The 21803-nt window shown below is 31.5% G+C and overlaps 1 protein-coding gene across 1 annotated transcript in view; it reads right to left on the bottom strand.

The window, feature by feature from the left end:
• Positions 1 to 21803, bottom strand: part of LOC123295400 (disintegrin and metalloproteinase domain-containing protein unc-71) — an 877985-nt gene that overhangs the window by 718297 nt on the left and 137885 nt on the right. The window lies entirely within an intron of this gene.

Here is a 21803-nt window from a genome sequence, read left to right as displayed (position 1 = left end):
GTACATTTTATTTTAATAAATAGCTCTGTCAATTTGTTTGATTCATTTGTTTCTGTTAAAATCGCCTTATCAATTATGAAACATATTCATGCAAAACTCTGTTTTTTATATAATTTAAATTTATTGAAGAAGCAAAAGAAAAAAATTAAAATTACAAACTGTATTTTATATAATCGCGACTAGTCGCATAGAAAGAGAATGTTTTTCCTGCATGTGTATATTTTCTAAGAAACGTTTAATAATCAATAGTTTAAATGAATCATTTAAAATACTTCATTTCAAAAGCAAAAAAGAATATTTTCTATACACAATGAGACATTTTTATTATTAAATATAAAATTCCATATTTTCCAAATTCATTATTTAAATAAGAAAATTGTTTCGAAAATGTATATTTACCATTTAAGTAAAAATATTTGTATAAAAAGGTAAATATAACGTAAAAGGAAAATATTTTCATTTAAAGAAACTAAATTCATCTTTATACATCAAATAAACTTTATAGAATAACTTTTTTTCAATCACGCGAAAAAGCTTTCCATTCAAGGAATTCAGTTTATCCATTCGAGTTACATAGTATTTAAAGTAGACGTTAATGCAGGGCAGTATAACTATTCGTTTGAAATATCTAATTCAGAAATACAATATAGCCCCATTTGAAGATGAGTGACTCACTGAAACAATGATGTATAGAGGGTAGACCACTTTAAGCTATTATGGCAAATGACTCCTTTTGTAGTTAGCCAATCAAACAATAAATTAGACATGCTTAGTAGCACATTTGATGGGGGAGATCACGTTTGGGCATCCGACCGGGCCCAGTTCTCCGGGATGTTTTACTAGTCAATTTAAAACCCAAAAGGTAAGTGATAGAATAACATTTTAAATTAGAAAATAATCCTCTATAAAAACAAGTGAAAACAAACAATTGACTGAGTTAATTGTTGAAATACCATGCATAGACAGAGTTGATTACTCTGTCACGTCACACATACATACATGTCACGCATACATAACTGATATTCCCCATATAATACATACTATACAAAGTACGCCTAATTTATGCCCTTACGGGTAAACAGTGATGTTTATGAAAAAATGTTTCAAACAAAAGTTGGTTTTTTTTTATAAGGAATATGTTTTACATTTAAATTTTTGTTCTATCTCTAACGATTTACAAGATGGGTCCTATGGATCCAAGACCCAATTGACCTCTGTTGCTCTGTTGCATTTACAAACTCGACCTCACTTTTTAAGTCCTGAGTACGCTGTTAAAATTCCAGCTTGAAACCTTTTTTCGTATCGTGTTACAGATAGACGGACAGACGGACAGACGGGCGGACGGACAGACGTACAGGCAACCGAAAATAGACTAATTAGGTGATTTTATAAACACATATACCAAAATTTTGTTCATAGCATCAATATTTTCAAGCGTTACAAACTTGGGACTAAACTTAGTATACCTTGCATATTACATATATGCATGGTATAAAAATCTTTAAAATAACGAGACATAAAAGTGTACAAAATTATTAGTTCAAATACTTCCTTCAATAAATTGAAATTCTAAGCTAATGCAATTTGCATCAACAAAAGCAATTTTAAATTATGATTTTTTCTACGTTTAGTGAAAACTGGTTCATACAATCAATACAGAATTTACTTATGGTTGATTAAACAAATTAAAATTTAATAAAGTATAAAATGAATTTCAATTCTTCCTTGAATGAAAACATTATGATTATTAAAAGTTATAACTTAAAAATATTAAATAAAGCAGGAAAATTATATAATATACTATGATGCAATAACATTAACCAAGTTCATTTGATTTTTGTTCTCAGTAAGTTACTTTGCAATACCTTGTGTCCCTTGTATAAATACAAAAGCCTCAGATTCAATGATCAATAATAAATTAAATTAGAAATGGTTCATTTGAGCTTAGTGATTCGAATCGTCAGCACATATTTTCTGTTTGTTAACATTTCACATACACTTTGTACTCTAACTTTATAAATAGTTATCTTTTGAAAATATTTTATAATTATTTTCTGATTTTTATGTTAATTATTGCTGTGAACAACTCATAATATGCTTTATGGTGTCATTTTATTAACTTTCAAGTGTAATGACAATATATTAATTCACCTTTTAGATTTATATTTGCATATATGTTCATACGTATGGGGACGTTTCCGTCCACTCAAATTTTCTTTTCCGATTGATACTAACCACTACGTAATAAAGTATAGGTGACCTGGGAAATAGGAGGAAAAACAGGCTAGAAAAAGCTGGATAGGAGAAAAAAAAAGAAAGAAAGGAAAATTTGAAACCAATATTTAATGAAATTCGCAAAAAATCACGTGATCTTAGAATCATCTTTTAATCATGAATATACATTCTCATGAATTTCCTTTATATGCAGGCAAATTTTTTATACCCTTATGATGTAAAATTTATAAACTTGAGTGTTTTATAAAGTCTCCTCTTCTGCTCTTTTATGTAGACATTTCATGATTTTAAAATTATGAAAAAACAAAATTTATATTTTAAGGAAAACATCTAACAATAAGAAACATTAAATCAGAGGAAAAAGAAGACTTTAGTGTAAAAACGCTGGAGTTCACTAGTTTTTATACCATGTATATATGATATATATATATATATATATATATATATATATATATATATATATATATATATATATATATATATATATCGGTATACTAAGTTTAGTCCCAAGTTCGAAACGCCTAAAAATATTGAGCCAACCAACAAAATTTTGGTATATGTGTTCATAAAAACAACCTAATTAGTCAATTTTTGATTGTCTGTCCGTCTGTCTGCCTGCCAACAGGATAACTCAAAAACGAAATAAGATATCAAGCTGAAATTTTTATAGCGTGCTCAGGATGTAAAAAGTGAGGTCGAGTCCGTAAATGAGCACCATTGGTCAACATCACTGTTTACTCTCGAAGTTGCAAATCAGGTGCAAATTATGTAGTATGTTTTATATGGGAATATCAGTTCTGTGTGGCTATCTACTTACATGACGTAAAAAAAACAAATCATTCCGTAATAAGTACTGTCTATACATGATATTTCAACAATTAATTCAGTCAATTGTTTGTTTTCACTTGCTTTTAGTTTCATTTGATTTATTTCGTTTAAAATTTACCCAAAAAGCTTATATTTATAGTTTTTACATAAAAGCAAGTAAAATTTAACTTTTTTATAAAAAATTTCATTTATATTATCAAACAATAAGGAATACCTTAAAATTTTATGAGATATAATAATATTCTTTACTAAGTAGACACAATAGTCACACTTCATTACTTTTATGCCTAAAAATGTTAATCATAACGTAATTCAATAGATACAATAAACAACAGTCCATCGAAATAAAGCTAGGTGTTATTCTCCTGTGAAAAAGTATAACTTTATAACGACGCATATAAGCTTCAAATTATTTCCAGACAATATTATTACACTTAAATTTTATTTATGATACTTATCCATATTTTTATTACACTGTTTGTAAAAAATCATACCGTATATTATGTGTAGACATACCGAACACTTTTTTTTTTAGTTATCTATTGTATCGTTGCGTTGGTAGTAAATTCTTATGATATACCAATTTCTTCTAGGTCTTGTTATCTCGTTGCTAAAAGTCATATAAAAAATACGAAAATGTTGTTCATACAATATAAATTTTGAAATGTTTTCCCTTAAAAAATGTTTATTATTTTATTAACTCATATGGAGTACAGAATGTTTATAATGGCTGTGTCTGATCGATCAGTAGTGCTCGATTAGTGTTGAAACCTCATGCATATTAAGGAAATACAAGTGCAAACAAACAATTGGCTGAGTGAATTATTGAAATACCATGTATAGACAGTGTTGATTACGCAATCGTTTGTTTTGTTACGTTATGTAAATATAATAGGACTGTGGTGTTACACACACACATAACTGATATTCTCATATAATACATATTGTGCAATGTTCTAACTTAATTTGCAACCTCGCGGATAAACAGTGATGTTTACTTGTGTTGTGTCTCTACCTGTTGTGCCTCTGTTGTGTGTTGTTGTTTACAAGATGTACTATGGACTCAAGAGAGAGTTATCGTGTTAACAAACGGGGACTCTTTATTCCTCTAAAGTCTAAATGTTTCATTCAAACGAATGGATATTTGCTTTCAAAAGGTTTTTAAATAAGTAACTATCCAAAATTAAACTTTTCTTCATGATGGTTTTTTGTTCTACCTCCAATATTTTATGAATTCTCTTTAAAAGATTTGAAAAACAAAACCAAGTAAAATTCAGTGTTTTTTATAGAGTTGATTATTATTTTTTATACTTTTTGTCTCATCATATTTTAAACATATTTTTGTTAAAAAATTATACTGGATAAGTTAATTAGCAGAAGAGAATTTCGTTCGAAGGACATCCCCCCCCCTAAAGTATAAGAAAATTCCAAAGGAAAATCGTGTCAAAATTTTCTTTTATCAGTTTTCTTTTTGCTAGCTGTCAAATAGCAACTCTAAGAAACAAGTAAAGGTATATAAGGTTTTTGAGTCATTTTACGTCAAAAAAGTCACGTGTTCACAGTGAAGCTCAGCGTTTCCGAGATATTTGGGATCAAAGATTACTGGTGTATAATTTGCTACATTACATACATTATCATGGTTGCTTTCTTCTGGGAAGAAAAAATTCCTTGGTACGGTAGCTGTCCAACAACAACAAAATAAACTAAGGTACAACATCTAACCCTGCTATACCAACAGTCCTTATTGTTTTTTTATTTCCTTTTCCGTGGTATTAATTCTTTTTTTCGTTGTGGTTAAATTCATATTTGATGACCCTTAATATTGAACGGTCTCGTCTCATCTCTTACATAATATATACAAACAAAATACATACAATGGGAATCATATGATAATAGAGGATTAACAAAAACATTGAAATTGAAATTCGGCTTCGATGATGCAATTAATTAAAGTTTTGTCTTAAATACTAGTACACTAATGCCCAACGCATACATACTACATAACAAATATAGAACAGTATAGGAAAGATATCAACAGACAAGACAGGAACTATTACATTATCAGAGAGATATTCCCTGAGGCATTACTCTATCTTGCTTTCATTGTTATTTCTTACGTCATGTAATGCCTAATCTATATGTTTTAATGGCTAATCTATATGTTTTAATATTTAATAAGAGCAATCTATACATTTTTATAGATTTATTAAATCCTGGAATCGGTTGTGCATGACACTCTTAAAGCCTAGATTCACTGACACGTAAGTTCGCTAATTTTTCGATTTTTTGTAATTTTTTTAAGGGGTACCTCTTTGAAAAAATCGAGAAAATCGCAAAAAAATTTTGTTTTGGAATTTGATCAAACTTGGTCGATGGGGTAATTTTGATTCAAAAAGAATAAAAATCAGGTTTATTTCATGATTGGGTGCAGAGTTTCTGAGATATCGCAATATTTGTATCGATTTTAGTCAGTATCTCAAAACCTAATCTACCAGTCAAAAAATGCACTCGATTTTTGTACTTTTTGGGTCAAAATTACCTTATATACTGAGTTTTATCGAAATTGGAGATTAATAAACTTCAAATTACTGTACTAAATGGCCATTATTGTTAAAACATGTGGAGAAGCTAAATATTAAATAGATTGTGTGGGCACCTACTACCAGCAGCAGACTATTATTCACAAGTGTATGTGGTTTATACCACAATTACACTATCCTACTTAAAGTCTGTATAGTATTAGCGTATTTTATACTCGAATCTCAAGAACATCACCCCATACAAGCAACCAATGAGTCCTTCTTAATCCTTAAATGGAATTGCGATCAATATACATTAGATTGCTTGTCTATCTGTCCATTGTGCTACATGCATGTATATGTAAGAATATGGAGGTTTATGTCTAGTGCTAGTTATTTAGGTACATTACATAAGGTTTAAGTCTACTTTAATATTATTATTATTACATTTTGTTAAATCGTATCATTCTTTTAGTACACATATCCAACACGATTAGAAATACTAGTACTTTTTATAAAACTGACATAAACCTCATCCAAAATTTTTGTTATAATTTGATTGCTGGTTGGGAGGTAAAACCAAAAAATGTGCAACAATTTAAAACGACCTTAAAATCTGAAATTGTGTTACCTAGTAAACTAAAACTTATTTAATCGATTCATCCTGCAATGAATTTTGAGAATATTTTCAAAAGCGTATTCACATGTCTTTAGAATGTGTTAGTCAAATTATCATATGAACTTTTTTGACCAAATTCGAATCAAAAACTTTTTTCTAATCTCTGGCCGAATTTCTAAAGAAATTTACTATACTTTAAACTGATTTTAAAGGTCGAGATTCATTCAATGGTGTTTTTGATACGAACAATTTTTTCTTGAAATATTTTCTGTATCTGGCATATTAAAATGTTCACGTTAAAGGGTGGAGGACATCTGTAACACACTGTGTACTTTTATGGCACTTTATTATGTACTAATACACTAAATTAACGGATTAATGATTGAGAAACGTAGAGTTGTTCACGATAAATATGGAAAATGGAAAATAAAATTAACATTTTTTTCCAAACATAGGTATTTGGTTAGATTTTATGATTTGAATCGATAAAATAATATTTATTTGACTTCTTGCACGATTTGATGAATATTTCAAAAATATAGTTTCAACTTATCTTATTCCTGTCTAATTTCAACCGTCGGTTTGAAAGAAACTCGAAAAAATCCGTGTAAGATGGCAGCATGGAGATTTTACCATCTCTGAAAGATGTCGTCCCGTGTATCATTTTAAATCAAGATACGAACACGTAGCCGCAATCCGAAGATTGGACAAGAATCTTTATATTCATGTTTTACTATGCAACCACGATAAATTATTACGATATTTGTAATCATTACTGATCAAATTTATATGCAAAAACATAATTATGGAAAATTAATTATACTTTACAAAACTCATTTAACAAAAATTAATAACAACTTGAGAAAAAAAATTTTTTTAATCGAACAATTTAATTAAAAATATTTTATAATAAAATGAAACTACACACAACAAAACTATATAATTTAGCTTGTTCATATGGCAGGCAATGAGAACAACTAACTATATGTACAACCAATATACTACTATGTCTATTAAAAACTTTTTGTTGAAAATAAACATCGATTAAAAGGGTTAAACGATTCAATTACTGTCAGTATTCTTAGTAACTGTTTCCTGATAGTGATATCCGGCTTTGTCTACAGCAACAAACGAATGGAGAAATCAATTGAAATCAGAACATAAGTTAAGCTTCAGTTGCACAAACATAAACATTACTACTGTCGTATAGTTTAGTTTTGGTATTAGTCGCAGAAACGAAGCAAGGAAGTTCGTAAAATTTGAACATTAAGTCGGATTTTAACGCGTTTTCGGCATTTGATTCGTTAGAACGTCAGGAAATTTTGTGGCCTAAATTGATTTATAAGAAATTAAAAATCTAAATATGTATTTTATAATTGCATCTTTAATTAACCTTAAGTATTACTAACTTCACAATTCGGTAACTAGAGATGAAAATAATTCCAAACTTGTAACCGGGGGTTTTTCGAAGGTACCTAGTTCAAAGAATCCCTTGAATACTCTGTCAGTACTGGTGCACGGTGTCCGATTCTGTCGCGATATCCGTGTTCAGCGAGTCCAAAAACCCACATTAACGAGTTTGGATCGATGGTATAGCGCTTTTCTCCAGGAGACAACGGGGATACCGTTAACCCCTGGGTACCAGGTTCCTCGAAGACAATTTCTGGCGCGATAGTCGTATTCAGCGAAACCAAAAACTCCCGAGAAACTAGTTTGTAATCATTTTCATTATTATTAACGGAATTGTAAATTTAGTATATATATTATTTACGGCTAATTTAAAATTTTTCATTTCTTACAAATCAATTTATATAAGAAAATTTCGTGACACTCTTATGAATCGAATGCCGAAACAGCATTCAAATTCGACTTACTGTTCAAATTTTTCGAACTTTGGCCGTTTTAGTATTTCGTTTCTGCAACTATATAATAAAAAAGGTATCAGGAGAGAAAAAAGTACACATACTGTGAGTTTTAATATTTACATTTTTAATAGCCGGTTTAAAAAGATAGTTTGTTCAATTTTGATGGTTGAATTTGTGAGAGTGATCACGGGTCACGCTTTTTTCTTTTCTTTGATACCTTGACAGTTTCAGTTTGGATCTAACTTTTACATTGAAAATCATCAACTAAACGATGTCTCCATTTAATTCATCGATTATCCCTCATCTAGATTTTTGGCGAAAGATAATCATTAATTTTCCTTCAATATTTTTCGAATTCCGTTCATACTTTCTATGTACCTAGATATAAAAGAAAGGAGATATATCGATAGATAGGCAAAAATACGATATCCTTTTTTTTAATAAATATTTGAATTGGAAATTTATTTTATTTATTTTTTTATTTAATCAATTTGTTCCCGTTTCATTGATTGATTACAAATATAAATGTCATGGTCCACAAAATAAACATATTAGCTAATTAAATTACTTTTTTTTTTTTCGTTGTCAATAAATTTTTAATAATACTAAATATCTCAGAATCTGTGCTAATTTTATATATATTAAATTGCTTCAATACCTCTGAAAAATCAAAATTACTTAAACGAATCAAAGTTGAGGACGTGACATAAAAAAACTTTATTGCATTTTTATGGTTTAAACTCACCGTAAAAGAAAACTCGTCTTATTACCTTTCTTTTTCCGAGTCGGGTCAAAATATACAATAATTTTGATTGGTACACACATTTATTATCATTAAAACAAAATAAATATCATAATCATTATCTTCAATATCACAGGTTGTCTCTAAAAAGTATGTAGAATGCTTTACCCGTGACTGTACAGCTCAAAATAAGTCGATTGAGCTAAACTTACAGTTTTTACTATGAAAAGTTCCGTTTAATTTTTGTAAAAAATATTATTAATCCATAAACAAGGTCCCTTTTATGCGCTTGACCTAATCAAATGTATTTCAAGAAAATTAACGTAAGCTATTAGCACTGAATGTACCGTAAATTTTTAATTAATATTGAATATTAATTGTACTTTTTTTTTATAAATCACTTAAAATACATTGTAGAAATATTTTTTTTTAATGAAAAAGTTGATTTAGTTTTTCTATTGAGATACTATTAGTATTCAATGCATTTTTAATTGTATAGAAGAAAATTGTATAAAATGCTTGTTATTTTGTGAAAAGTTCATATTTTAAAAAAAAAATTAAAAAATGCATAAGTATTTATTTATTCGAACACATACAGAGTGTTACATAGGTAACTGATTAATGTAATGCAATAAAATAGCAATGTTAACTCTACAATCGAAAATGAAAGTTTTTTATTTGTCAATTTATCAAAATGTATAATATTTATTCAGGTATTAAAATTTTAATATTCTCAAAAGCAAAATTTTGAAATTTTTCGTTCATATTTTAGTATAAACAAAATCTTGGGATATAAATTTTACTACAACGAATCAATGAAAGGACCAAAATTTTAAATAAAATGTAGGAAGAAATATGGCAGAAGTGAAATTTGGATGAAAATTGATAAGAAATAATAATATAGATAACTGTGCTATCGTGATCAACCTTAAAAGACGGGTATCATAAAATATATTTAATGGCAGGCCAAGAACAAAAAACAAAATAAATACACAAGTGAAATTTACAAAATTTAAAAAACCCCCGACAAATTTTTCGGATACGGAGCCCAAAGGTCAAACTTTAAACAAATCTAAGAACACTCTCTATTAAATTATGTTTTTCTTTTAAGCTATTTTCAAATTGAGTCGGTTTTGATTATCATTGCCAATTTAGTTTTTCGGGTACGGAACCCTAAACTTGCACTTGAAACCCAGCTAAATAAACACTCTACATTAAATTACCTTTCAAACGAAACCAAAAAAGATGCCACAGACGCAGACACCCCCTTTTTTTTTAGTTCAGGGGTTAAAAAAGATCAGCTGTGTCGACAATTGGGACTACAAAACCGACGTCCTATGATTACCTAGCAGGATATTTTAAACATTTTGGAAGAATCGACGCGGAAAAAACATCTTAAATATTGAGTTTTGATGGAAATGTTTCAAAGCGAAAGCTAACGGTTTTTTAAAACCAGAATATGCCTAAAAAAACAAGTGACATCCACCACGTTTCGCTAAGATATTATTAAAGAAAACATAATTGTCTTATATCATTCTGTACTTTGAAAGAAGATGGAAGATAATGCAAATAATTATGAACAGTTTTTCTAGAAATTAATAAATGCAATTTAAAAAGTAATGCCTCCTCTTTTTATTCGAGCTCAATTTATTATTACTCCTACTAATACAACTACGTATGTATACAATCAATGATGATGAAGTTCTATGCTACTGCATTATCAATATTTTAATGCAAAACAACTTCTAATGAATAAGTACACCAGTAAGTAAGTATGATGATACTATGGGGTACATTGGGGATTTATAAAATATTACAGACAATTACACATAAACAAATATCTCATTTATGGATGCTGTAAATATTTATAATAACAATATGCAACCAACCAGACGTTATTTTATAATATGAACAAGTGAAAACAAACAATTGACTGAGTTAATTATTGAAATACCATGTATAGATAGTGTTTATGACGTAATCGTTTGTTTTTTGACATCATGCAAATAAAGAAAGATATCCACTCTTAACTAGCCACACACACACTGATATTGATATTCCCATATTAATACACACTATAAAATTTGCACCTAATTAGCGCCCTCGTGGGTAAACAGTGATGTTTACAAAAAAAAGTTTCAAGCTGTAGTTGTTTTTTACATTTAAACTTTTCTTCTATCTCTAACGGTTTACAAGATTAGTGCTATGGATCCAAAACCCAATTGAAATATGTTGCTGATTTACGAACTCGGCCTTACTTTTTACGTCCTAAGCACGCTATAAAAATCTCAGATCCCTGATATCACTTTTTGACAGACGGACAGACGAACAGACAACCGGAAATGGACTAATTAAGTGATTCTATGAACACCTATACCAAAAATTTTTTTTTGTAGCATTAATATTATTAAGAGTTACAAACTTGGGACTAAACTTAATATACTATGTATATTTCATATATACATGGTATAATGAACTAAATACAATTACTTATTTATTCGATTTCATCTAGAATGGCTAAGATTTATGAATATATTTTCAGTTCAGACATTTTTTATGTAAATGGCTATTATGCTAAATTGATCTTTCTTATGAAAAATATATTCTGAAATTCTATTTATCATATTACACATTTACGAAAAATAAAAGTTCATTTATATCTGGTATAGCATTCTAATAATAATAATATAATAATAGTTTAAACAATACTGATTATGTAAAAATGTCGTTAATTTACGTTATAAACAAATCGATTAATTTAAATTCCATATAAAAATACTAAAAAAGTTAAAAAAATTTAAAACAGGTCAATTTGTGTCTCGAAAAAAAGATTATTGAAAATTGATTTTCCATTACAATCCCTAGAAATTCGACAATCAGAATATCATTAATATACATTCACTTTCAAAATTACCAAACTTATACCTGTATTAATCACCAATAACGTAGACAAAAAAAATCAAAGAAATTTCATTTCATTAGGAGATTAGGGTCAATAATTTGTGGGACAATTTATCGCAACATATCATGTACTCTCATCAAGTTAGATGAAATTTCCTCTGATTAACTGAAGTTTTGGGTGCAGTAATTCCACCCATGCCAATTTTTAGCTTTTTACCTGTGGAAAATTATCATATGTGCTTTTTGAATGCTGCTACTTTTTCTTAGCTTTCATATTTTCTGGAAAATAATCGTCAACGTACAATTTTCCATATTTTTCGTAGTTGTTTTTTTTTTAATTTTTCTTTAAATTCGTGCATTTAAGGAGGAAACCACTTTGAATCAAATTTGTTAAACAAAAAATTTCCTACCTATCTTTTAAGAAAAATTAAAAAATCACCAAAAATGCGGAAAATTTTACATTGATAAGTATAAATTTTTCTTAAAACATGAAAGAAAAGAAAAAGTTTTTACAAATCGATAGGAAATTTTACGCACGATAACTTTAAACTGACCTATTTTTTGAAAAATGTGGAAAATCATTCATTTTTCGTAACCGTTTTTTCCTGCATAAATGAATTTTTTTTCATAGGAGGCATTACTGCCTTCAAAAACGTCATAAATACCATCGAGCTCCAGCTCCAGCATTTTATATGCAAATTTCCATGGATCGATAAGAAATAGTTTCAGGAGGACAGTAGGAGGAATAATAAAAAAATAAAAAGTAACTTTTATAATTTCCAAATAACTCAGTGAGAATTTTTGGAGTAGAAGTTGATTTCGAATCTTAGTAAGAATTTATCATAATTTACCAATCGATTTTATGATTTATTTTAATTTTTGGTCGCTTTTTCTTGTATATTAAAGATTTTTACTTATTTAAATAACACTTAACATCAAATTCCTATACATGATACAACTCTTGCACGTATTTAAGGATCGTATGATGTTCATACCAGAATTCTGTGTTTTTAAATAAACATTAGTCAATTTTAATAATAAAAGGTTTACCATCGGAACTCTTTTGCAACGATAAATATCAATATATTATAATAGTATATTTTAAATTGATAATATAAAAAATTATCATTTTATTTTTCTGTAAAACTACCCTACTTAAGCACTAAACTTAACAGTAAAAACATATTTAAAAAAAAAAAAGAATTAAAAGTAATAAAAGCTCTCTCTATCTATTTATAAAAATAAGTGTATAGTGTAAAAGTTTTCTTGGTATTCGTAAGCAATAACATAACAATATATATATATATATATATATATATATATATATATATATTAGTACAATCGTCTTGGGTTTTCAACTAATCAAGCAAACCAGGCAAACTTTTGGAGACATATAGTTTACTATTCGATGTATTCGAATATGAATAATTAATATAGAATCATTTTTATGTCCTCGGCTTCCAAAAACAGACTTCAAATATAAGCATTTGTTCACGTTCTCCTCGCATCCTGTGAAAAATACCTTAAAAGTTTGGATAAGAAACATTTAATTGGCAATTTTACGTACCTTAAATCGAAAATACAAAATTTTTTAATCTCTAATAGTTTTAGAAATATTTGTTAGTTTTTTTGGACAGAAAAGGCTCAAGATTTTTATGATAGAACAAACAAGGTAGACTTTTTGAGGCATACCTATTAGACCTGGTAGAATCTGTCATTGAGCATGAATAATTTTCGGAAAAAAAATTTTTGAGAGATTCAGTTTAAAAAATTATCCTGAACGTAAAATAATAGGTTGCCGGTGAGTAACTCGGCAGGATAATGTTTAAACTAAGCAATTGGGGTTTCACTGTGGAAAATCAAATGTATCGAACTTAATTAATGTTATCGATCTGATAATTTAACTTAATTTCGAATCGATTGGTGAAAATCCCATTTATTAGTTACACAAAATCGTTATTTTGGTGGCTTTTTACGCGCTCTCTTAACAATTAAAAACCCCTTAAAATTCAATTTCGCCAAAAGTTTTTGCGAGATGTTGTTGAATAACCTTTAAACTACAAATAAAAGTCTTATTCATATTGATATCAGATTTATTCATAGACTTTTTGAGTGATACAAATCGTAAAAATCGAGCTTTTTCAAATATTACGAATTTTTTGCTCGAAAGCTCGAGGGTTCAGAGAAGAATGTCTAAGAACATTATTTGTTTATTTTGACCTTAATTATATGATAAAATTTCTGAATCCACCGGCAACCTGCACTTTTACGTTCAGGCTTTTTTTTTAAACGGGATCCTGCAAAAATTTTACATCCGAAAATTATTCATACTCAATGACGGATTTTACCGGATCTAATGGGTATGCCTCAAAAAGTCTACCTTGTTTCTATAATTTGAGAGAGTAGTAGAGACTAGGTTTTATATGACTGTAGTATAGAGGTACAATAATATAAAACCATAAAGGCAGATGTAGTAATATGAGACAGACATTGGTTAGCAGGCATACAACATCATTGTCAACAAGGTAGGTATGTTGAACAACAAAAAAAAACATATATAAAGTAAGTTCGCGTTAAAGTTTTGCGACAATCTCTTTTCTATTCATTGTAGGTGGTGGTATAAGGTAGCCTAGTTGTGTTTTCTATAGCTTTGTTTAATATTATTCTAGTATATATTATGTACTTAAGTTGAATACTCATTTGATTGTCCCAGTAAGAAAACTATTTTCTGAGCTTACATATACAAACGACACATCGTTCACCTACAAACGTTTTTCCATCGTTATTATTATTACTATCGTTCTTCCTATGTATTAAATGTATTGAAAACATATTTTCATTATAAAGTGTTTCAGCAATAGTTTTATTATTTCTTAAACCAATTTTTGCTTCTGCTACTATACAGAATGTTCGATTTACATCTAGGCATATAAATATCACAGAGTATGACAGTGACAGCAATGCATCTAAGTAAGAGGTATTATAGATGTTATATGAAATTGCAAAAATGACTTGTATCGTGGCTTATCTGTTGTAGTTCATCTATTCAACTAAAAACTCCCTCTCTCGAAGCGTCTTGGAGAGAGGGAACACATGTATATAATACCTCTCCCTTAGATGCATTGCTTAACGCATTTATTCTGTCATACTCGTGATACTTATATGCCTAGTTGTAAATCGAACATTCTGTATGTAACAAGTCGTTTAAAATAGGTGCCACCCTTTTGGTTCACACTTTTGAAAATATACTAGCTGGTATTGGCAACCGAGTGAGAACCACCTCTCCAAGATGATTAAGAAGGATAATAAACGATAAAGCATGATTATTAATGCACATGTAATATACTATATAATATTCTGGCGCGTATTTCCAACAAAATGATTGCCATTTAATAAATATTATTTTATAATAATTTAACTTTACTAATCTGTGGTGTCTACTTTTTCCGATTTTGTCATGTCTACTTTTTCCAATTTTCTCGATTTTTTCAAAGGGTTAAAAAAATTGCAAAAAAATTCAATTCTCCAATTTCGATAAAACTCAGTATATAAGGTAATTTTGAGCCAAAAAGTACAAAAATTGGATGCATTTGTTGAGAGGTGGAATAGTTTTTAAGATACGGGCTACATTCGATCCAAATATTGCGATATCTCAGAAACTCTGCATCCAACTGTTAAATTAACCGGATTTTTATACTTTTTGGATCAAAATTACCCCATCCACCAAGTTTCGTCAATTTCCAAAACAAAATTTTTTTTTCGTTTTTCTCGATTTTTTCAAAGGGGTACTAAAGGAGTACTAAGGGGTAACCCTTAAAAAATTTGCAAAAAATCGAAAATTTTTTTTAACCTCCAATTTCGATAAAACTTAGTATATATGGTAATTTTGAATCAAAAAGTACAAAAATCGGGTGCATTTGTTGAGTGGTCGAATAGTTTTTGAGATACGGGGTAAATTCGATCCAAATATTTTATTTGAATAATCTTTAAAAGATACATAGATAAAATTTGTACAATAGATAGGAAATAGTCGAACAAGTGTAGTAAAAAATTTAAAAATATATAGTAAAATACATTTGAAAAAAATAGTTATAAATTAAAACTTATATAATAAATAAAAGGACTACACATTTAAAAAAAAGAGCACTGAATTTTACACATTAAAAAAAAAAGAGGGAATCACAAACAAAATAGCAAGTGTCAATATCACAGTTTTAAAATATCACAAAAAAAATTAACATATTTTATCACAGATGCACATCACTTAACTTGCACTGATGATGGGGGGGGGGGGAATGGCTCAGATGTTCGGGCCATCCAGTACCTTTGTGCTTGGTCACGGGGGCTGATCATGGTACTGCCTCTGTCTGGTTAGGTGTTCGATATAGATGTCGCGCGACCAGCGGATCGTGTCCGACACCATCAACCGAGCCATGGTCTGCGTATATTTGGGTGCTATTCCCAAAGACTTCGCAATCCTGTAGTTATTAGCTAGCCAGGCCCCGAGCGAACCAACGACAAATGCATCCAATGAGACTCTGTAGCCTTTCGTGGTTAACTCAGCAGCAAGTTGGTTATATTTTTCGAGCTTTTGCTGCCGAGCAACCTCTAGGGCATCCGGAGCACCCTCAAATGGAATGCAAATGTCGATGATCTTTACTTCCTTGCTAGATTCATCCAGAACCACCAGATCAGGACGAAGAGTACTCTGTACACCGGGTACTTGTCTGTTGATATTTAAGACAGCACCCGGGGGTAGACGCGATCCGCGAGCAAGACGGTCTTGAACGGCGTTATGCCGCCGTTGCCACGCCGCTGAATGGATGGTACAATGATTCAGTACGTGTGGCAATGTCTCATTGACATAGCCACAACGTCGGCATCGTTTATCCCCGTTCCCGAATCGCCGTGTTCCATTTAATGGAACGACGCCGAGTCGAGCTCGGTGGATAAAGCGATAATCGCAGAATCGAGTGTACCGCCCATTCAGCAGGAAGTGGTTGCTCGCTTCCCTTAGATTAGTACATGAGTACGCCTTTCCCTGATCTGGTTTTCCTAGTAATTTAGAAAGGTAGTATGCCCGAAGTGCTGAGCGAAGCATACGGACTATCATGGATCGCGCCGTCTCTGGGACAATGATACGCTCAGGTGTTTGCCCAGGTCGTTTGATGGTGACAGACAGATCACGTTTCTCGGCGCACCAATGGAAACCCACTCCGATTTTGCTGTTAAGACGGCGACATGCATTTCTAGCCTGTGTCCACAGACTAGAAATGTCTCCGCGGTCACGTGCCAATTGACCCTCTAGTGAGCCAGACAGATATTCGGCTATCATATCCTCTGTTGGATCGCCACGGATACGTTGCCTCACCGCTCGCTTCAAACACGACCACGCCGTTTCCCTGACAATGGTGTCTTTGCAGGTCAGCAGTCTAAATGCGTGTACGACAGTGCTTACATCCGCGGAATCGGCCAACGGTAAAAGATTTGCGCCACCCTGGTATGATGGTATATATAGAAGCTCAGGAGAGCCACGTTGTGGTAGGTTCATCCATTTCTTGGCTAGCCTTTTGATGGTTTTGTCTGCGTCCGTCAGTGGTCCTTTGGCGACATTGCCGCCTCGCAGTATAAAGTCTAGTCGAGAAAGGATGAACATATTTGTGGCTTCCAGTTTTTGCCAGGGGGCGAGAAGAGACTCGTGTACCTTTTGAACGTCCACTTTGATGGCCCGAATGGCATCAAAGGGGGTCTGAGCAACACGGAAGCCCGTGGGTACACCTAGGTGTTGGTACTCTTCTCCCTCTTTTAGGACCGTCAGTCCTCCTCCTTGAATAGTAAACTCTGTGGGATAGACTTCCCGACGTCGTCTACAGTCTACATGCAGTGAGGCACATTTCGGTGGTTGAAACTTTAAGCCCATCCATTCAGCGGTTGATCCTACAGCATCCAAAAGAATTCTTAGGGATGCAGCATCTTTACCGAGCAGAACTATGTCATCAGCGTATGCAAGTATTGAAAAGTGGTGGTCATGAAGTTTGTAACCATGCTCAGTTGCCAATCTAGAGGCCACCCTTATGAGTGGCTCAATCGCTAAATTAAAAATGATAGGACTGAGTGGACAGCCTTGCTTTACTCCCGCACGAATAGGAATTGGGCGGGTTTCCCCGTCTTTAGTGCGGATGGTGGTTGTTGAGTTTGAGTAAAGCTCAGCTATCACACTCTTCATCTTGTTGGGCAGCCGCATCTCTTCCAATACCCGCCGAATATGATCGTGTGGAACAGAGCCGAAAGCATTGGCTAGGTCAAGCCACGCCAATGCGATCTGTCTGCGATCTCGACGCACATCATCCAATGCACTTTGGACTATGAAGTTATGCTCATAGCATCCCTCATACTCCAGAAATCCTTTCTGCATTGGAGAGATATTGTTGGAGAGCTTCGCCCAGCAGGTGATGCGGTCGGCTAATACGCCGGCATATAATTTAGCGATTGTCCCTCCCAAAGTAAGAGGCCTCCAGTTCGACAACTCATCACGGTTACCCTTCTTGTATAGCAGAACAGTGCGGGAGTCAGACCAAGCCAGTGGCGTTTTTTCCTCACGGAAACAACGGTCGAAGATCGCAGAAAGTACGATGCAACCGGGGTCGGATCGTTTAAGGCACGAATACCTTATACCATCTTTACCCGGTGCGGTGTTAGAAGTTTTGGCCAATCGCGCACATACTGATTCTTTTGAGATGGATTCCAGTAGGAACGTGAAGCGTTCGTCTCCATCTCCGCCATCATTTTGATCAGGCCCGAATATTTGCCGGATTTCCTCAGGGGTTGGTGATCGTTCCTGATCCTTATAAGCAAATATTCCACGGAAATGTTCATGGACCGTTTCCGTGTCGACCTGACAGAATGGTGAGCTACCTGGTTCACTCAGTATGCTGTTCATGGCTTTTTTTTTATTTATGCGGTACATTTTCTGGATCTTCGCCGCGTCCGCAGGGTTATATTGCGCGCGACCAGGGCGATTCCTAGTAGGCCGAGGTCTATTTTGGAATTGCTGCGCATGATGTGGTGGTCGTGGTCTTTCAGCCACATGGCCTGGACTGCCTCTCGCAAAGTCTGCAGTAATTGTAGCTACAGCCTCTTCAAATTCTTCCCAGCTGGCGGCATTATTAATTAGTGCAAGCCACCGAACAATATCTCAGAAACTCTGCATCCAATCATTAAATTAACCGGATTTATACACTTTTTGGACCAAAATTACCCTATCCATCAAGTTTCATCAAATTCCAAAAAAAAAATTTTTGGCCGTTTTCTCGATTTTTTCGAAGGGGTAAATTTGCAAAAAATCTAAATTTTTTTTTAATCTCCAATTTTGATAAAACTCAGTATATAAGGTAATTTTGACCCAAAAAGTACAAAAATCGGGTTCACTTGTAGACAGGTCGAATAATTTTTGAGATACGGACCAAAATCGATCCAAATATCGAGTGAAGCAAAAATATACATACTTGGTACACGATAGGCCTATCTAGTAATAGATGATCTAAGCATCATACTACCTAAATGACGTTTAAATGTAACTAATTATTTACACACATAAAGTTCCAAAAAGCGCAAAGTTCCACAAAAAAAAAAAAAATTCTAAAAAGATTCAATTTTATTTAGATTGTTAAAATGATCAACTTTCTAGTTTTTATAGTTCATTAAAATTTGCATTCGCTAGCTTATTTACGACATCTTATATATTTGAGGCATGATATATTCATAGCAGACTATCTCAAGTATAATAAAGAGACAAAATTGTTTTCATACACAAATAAATTCCCAAATTCCATTATTGAAGTTATATCACCGCTCCCATGTTAATTATGTTCACGGTAATGAAATTTTGGGGTATATAAACTATTGCACTATGACCATACTGCATTTAAATCTTGTTGTATACCAATAGTTTAAATTTATCAAGTATGTGGTTTTACCTTTAAGACAATTTCCATGCATATACGATTATATAGGTTTACCTTAGCTAATTTCCGGCCATTCATCTGTGTACATAAAATAGTTAGTCCAGAAGTACATGTATGTATTACCGCCATTAAAGACACCATCTTTGTGAAACTCGAAAAATTAGTTTAATCGAGAAAAATGCTTCAAAGGAAAAATGTTAGTTTCAATTTTCGGGCTCAATTAAAAACTCACTCTGACCCATAACTGAGAAACATTAAACGAACACTTTAATGAAATAAGGAAGTTGTTCTTTATAAAAACAAAACTATTTTTTGTTTGAAACAGTTTTAAGCCAAATAGATTAGACAGAAATTGGAAACAAAACTCCAGCATTTTGCGTGTTTCTTTATTCAGTCTGAACAAAAATAGTCTTTATGGAAAAACAAACCACTTTTATTGGATCTATTTTAAAATATTTTTCAAAGAAAGTCTAGATTCCGCAAAAACAATCATACGAAATAATAATTTTGGATGAAACTTTTCAGCCCGTTTTTGCCTAAACTATACGGTTTTCGGATAAAGAAGTTAATAACTTTCTAATTTGAAGTGTTCATCTATCTATTACCAGTTATGAAGTAGAGTGAGCTTTTCATTGAGCTTGAAAGCCTAGGTCAATGTACACCCAATATTGTTTACTTGAAGCTTTTTTATCGATAAATATAAAAAATAAATATTTTTCGAGTTTCAAGGATATGTCAACTTTAAAAATAGACCCGGTATATACGACACCCTGTCTCCTTTATTGGCGTAATAATAAACGTTATTATTTTGTCCAGAAATTTATTAATATAATAATTTCTGAACATTTAGATTCAAAATTAATAAAACGGAGAATTGTTTTATCCAGAAATTTCATTCAGTACGAACTATTTAAACATATCAATTGGTTGTTATTATAATTCACGAAAATTTTTCTTCAAAAAGAGAACAGGAAATTATTTTGCCTAGGAAATACATTCTCTGTAATGTGTTAACTTATTTAGAAGGTTGTTATAATATTTCGTGCACATTGAAGTTCAAAAATTAAAAAACGGTTAATTATTTTGTCTGGGAAATGCATTCCATTATGTATTAAAACAATTCATTTAATTTGTTGTTCTAATATTTCGTGAAAATTTATGTTGAAAAATAATAATTATAATAATAAATTATTATAAATAAATATGTATTATATTTATATTATAAAATTATTATTATTTTATTACAAACCTAATGTAGTAAGAGTTAGTATGTTAGAATTAGATGTTGTAGAGTTAGTTGATTCGGGTCAGTTGAGAATAATTACAGTCGGTTTGCTTGAATGGATTCGATATAGATGCACATTCGGTGACTAATGTTGCCTGACTGGCGGCAATGTACATTGTATAGTGTAATAACATTAATGAATTATTCACACTATAATTTGCTTCGTGAACATCGTTGAAGCTAGCTAGCGCCGAATAACTATAACTAATTCTAACGATATATACATATAACATAAAAGCTTCAATATCAAGAGAACTGTTGTTATACATACAGAATTTATGTATGGAGTCTTCAGTATAGTCCGAGACCTCTATTACACTATGCAACATTAAAAAAAATCACTGGTATCCCGAGTGATGTGTATCAGAAACTAGGATGCAATATGTAGTTGAAAATTCATTTTTTACTCCCTCATTTAAGTTTCTTTCGTGATAACATGGGTTCAGTAAGTGACGAACACGGTGAAAGATTTCATCAAGAAATTGAAGAATACGAGAAGCATTACCAGGTTAGATGGGAGCCAGCCATGTTTGCAGACTACTGTTGGAGCCTTCAGTGGGATACTACCACTACTGACTAAAAGAAAAAGGCCCGTCGTTCGAATGTGGAATAACAATTTATGTCACTTTTTATGTAGGTAATTTTAAGTAAAATCAATAAATGCGTTTCACTATTAAACTTGATGTGATAAATTTTACTTTGTATATGAAGACCACTTACTTAAGAAGTTCAAGCAGTATCCAAGTTGATAAAATCAAAATTATTTCACAATCGCCAGGTAATTCCCTCAATCACTTCAATTTTATTGATATCTTAACTATAGATATTATTGTTATCTTAACTAA

The sequence above is a fragment of the Chrysoperla carnea genome, chromosome 3, assembly GCF_905475395.1.
Source record: "Chrysoperla carnea chromosome 3, inChrCarn1.1, whole genome shotgun sequence".
Taxonomy (NCBI): Eukaryota; Metazoa; Arthropoda; class Insecta; order Neuroptera; family Chrysopidae; genus Chrysoperla; species Chrysoperla carnea.
This window is presented reverse-complemented; position numbering and strand designations above follow the sequence as displayed.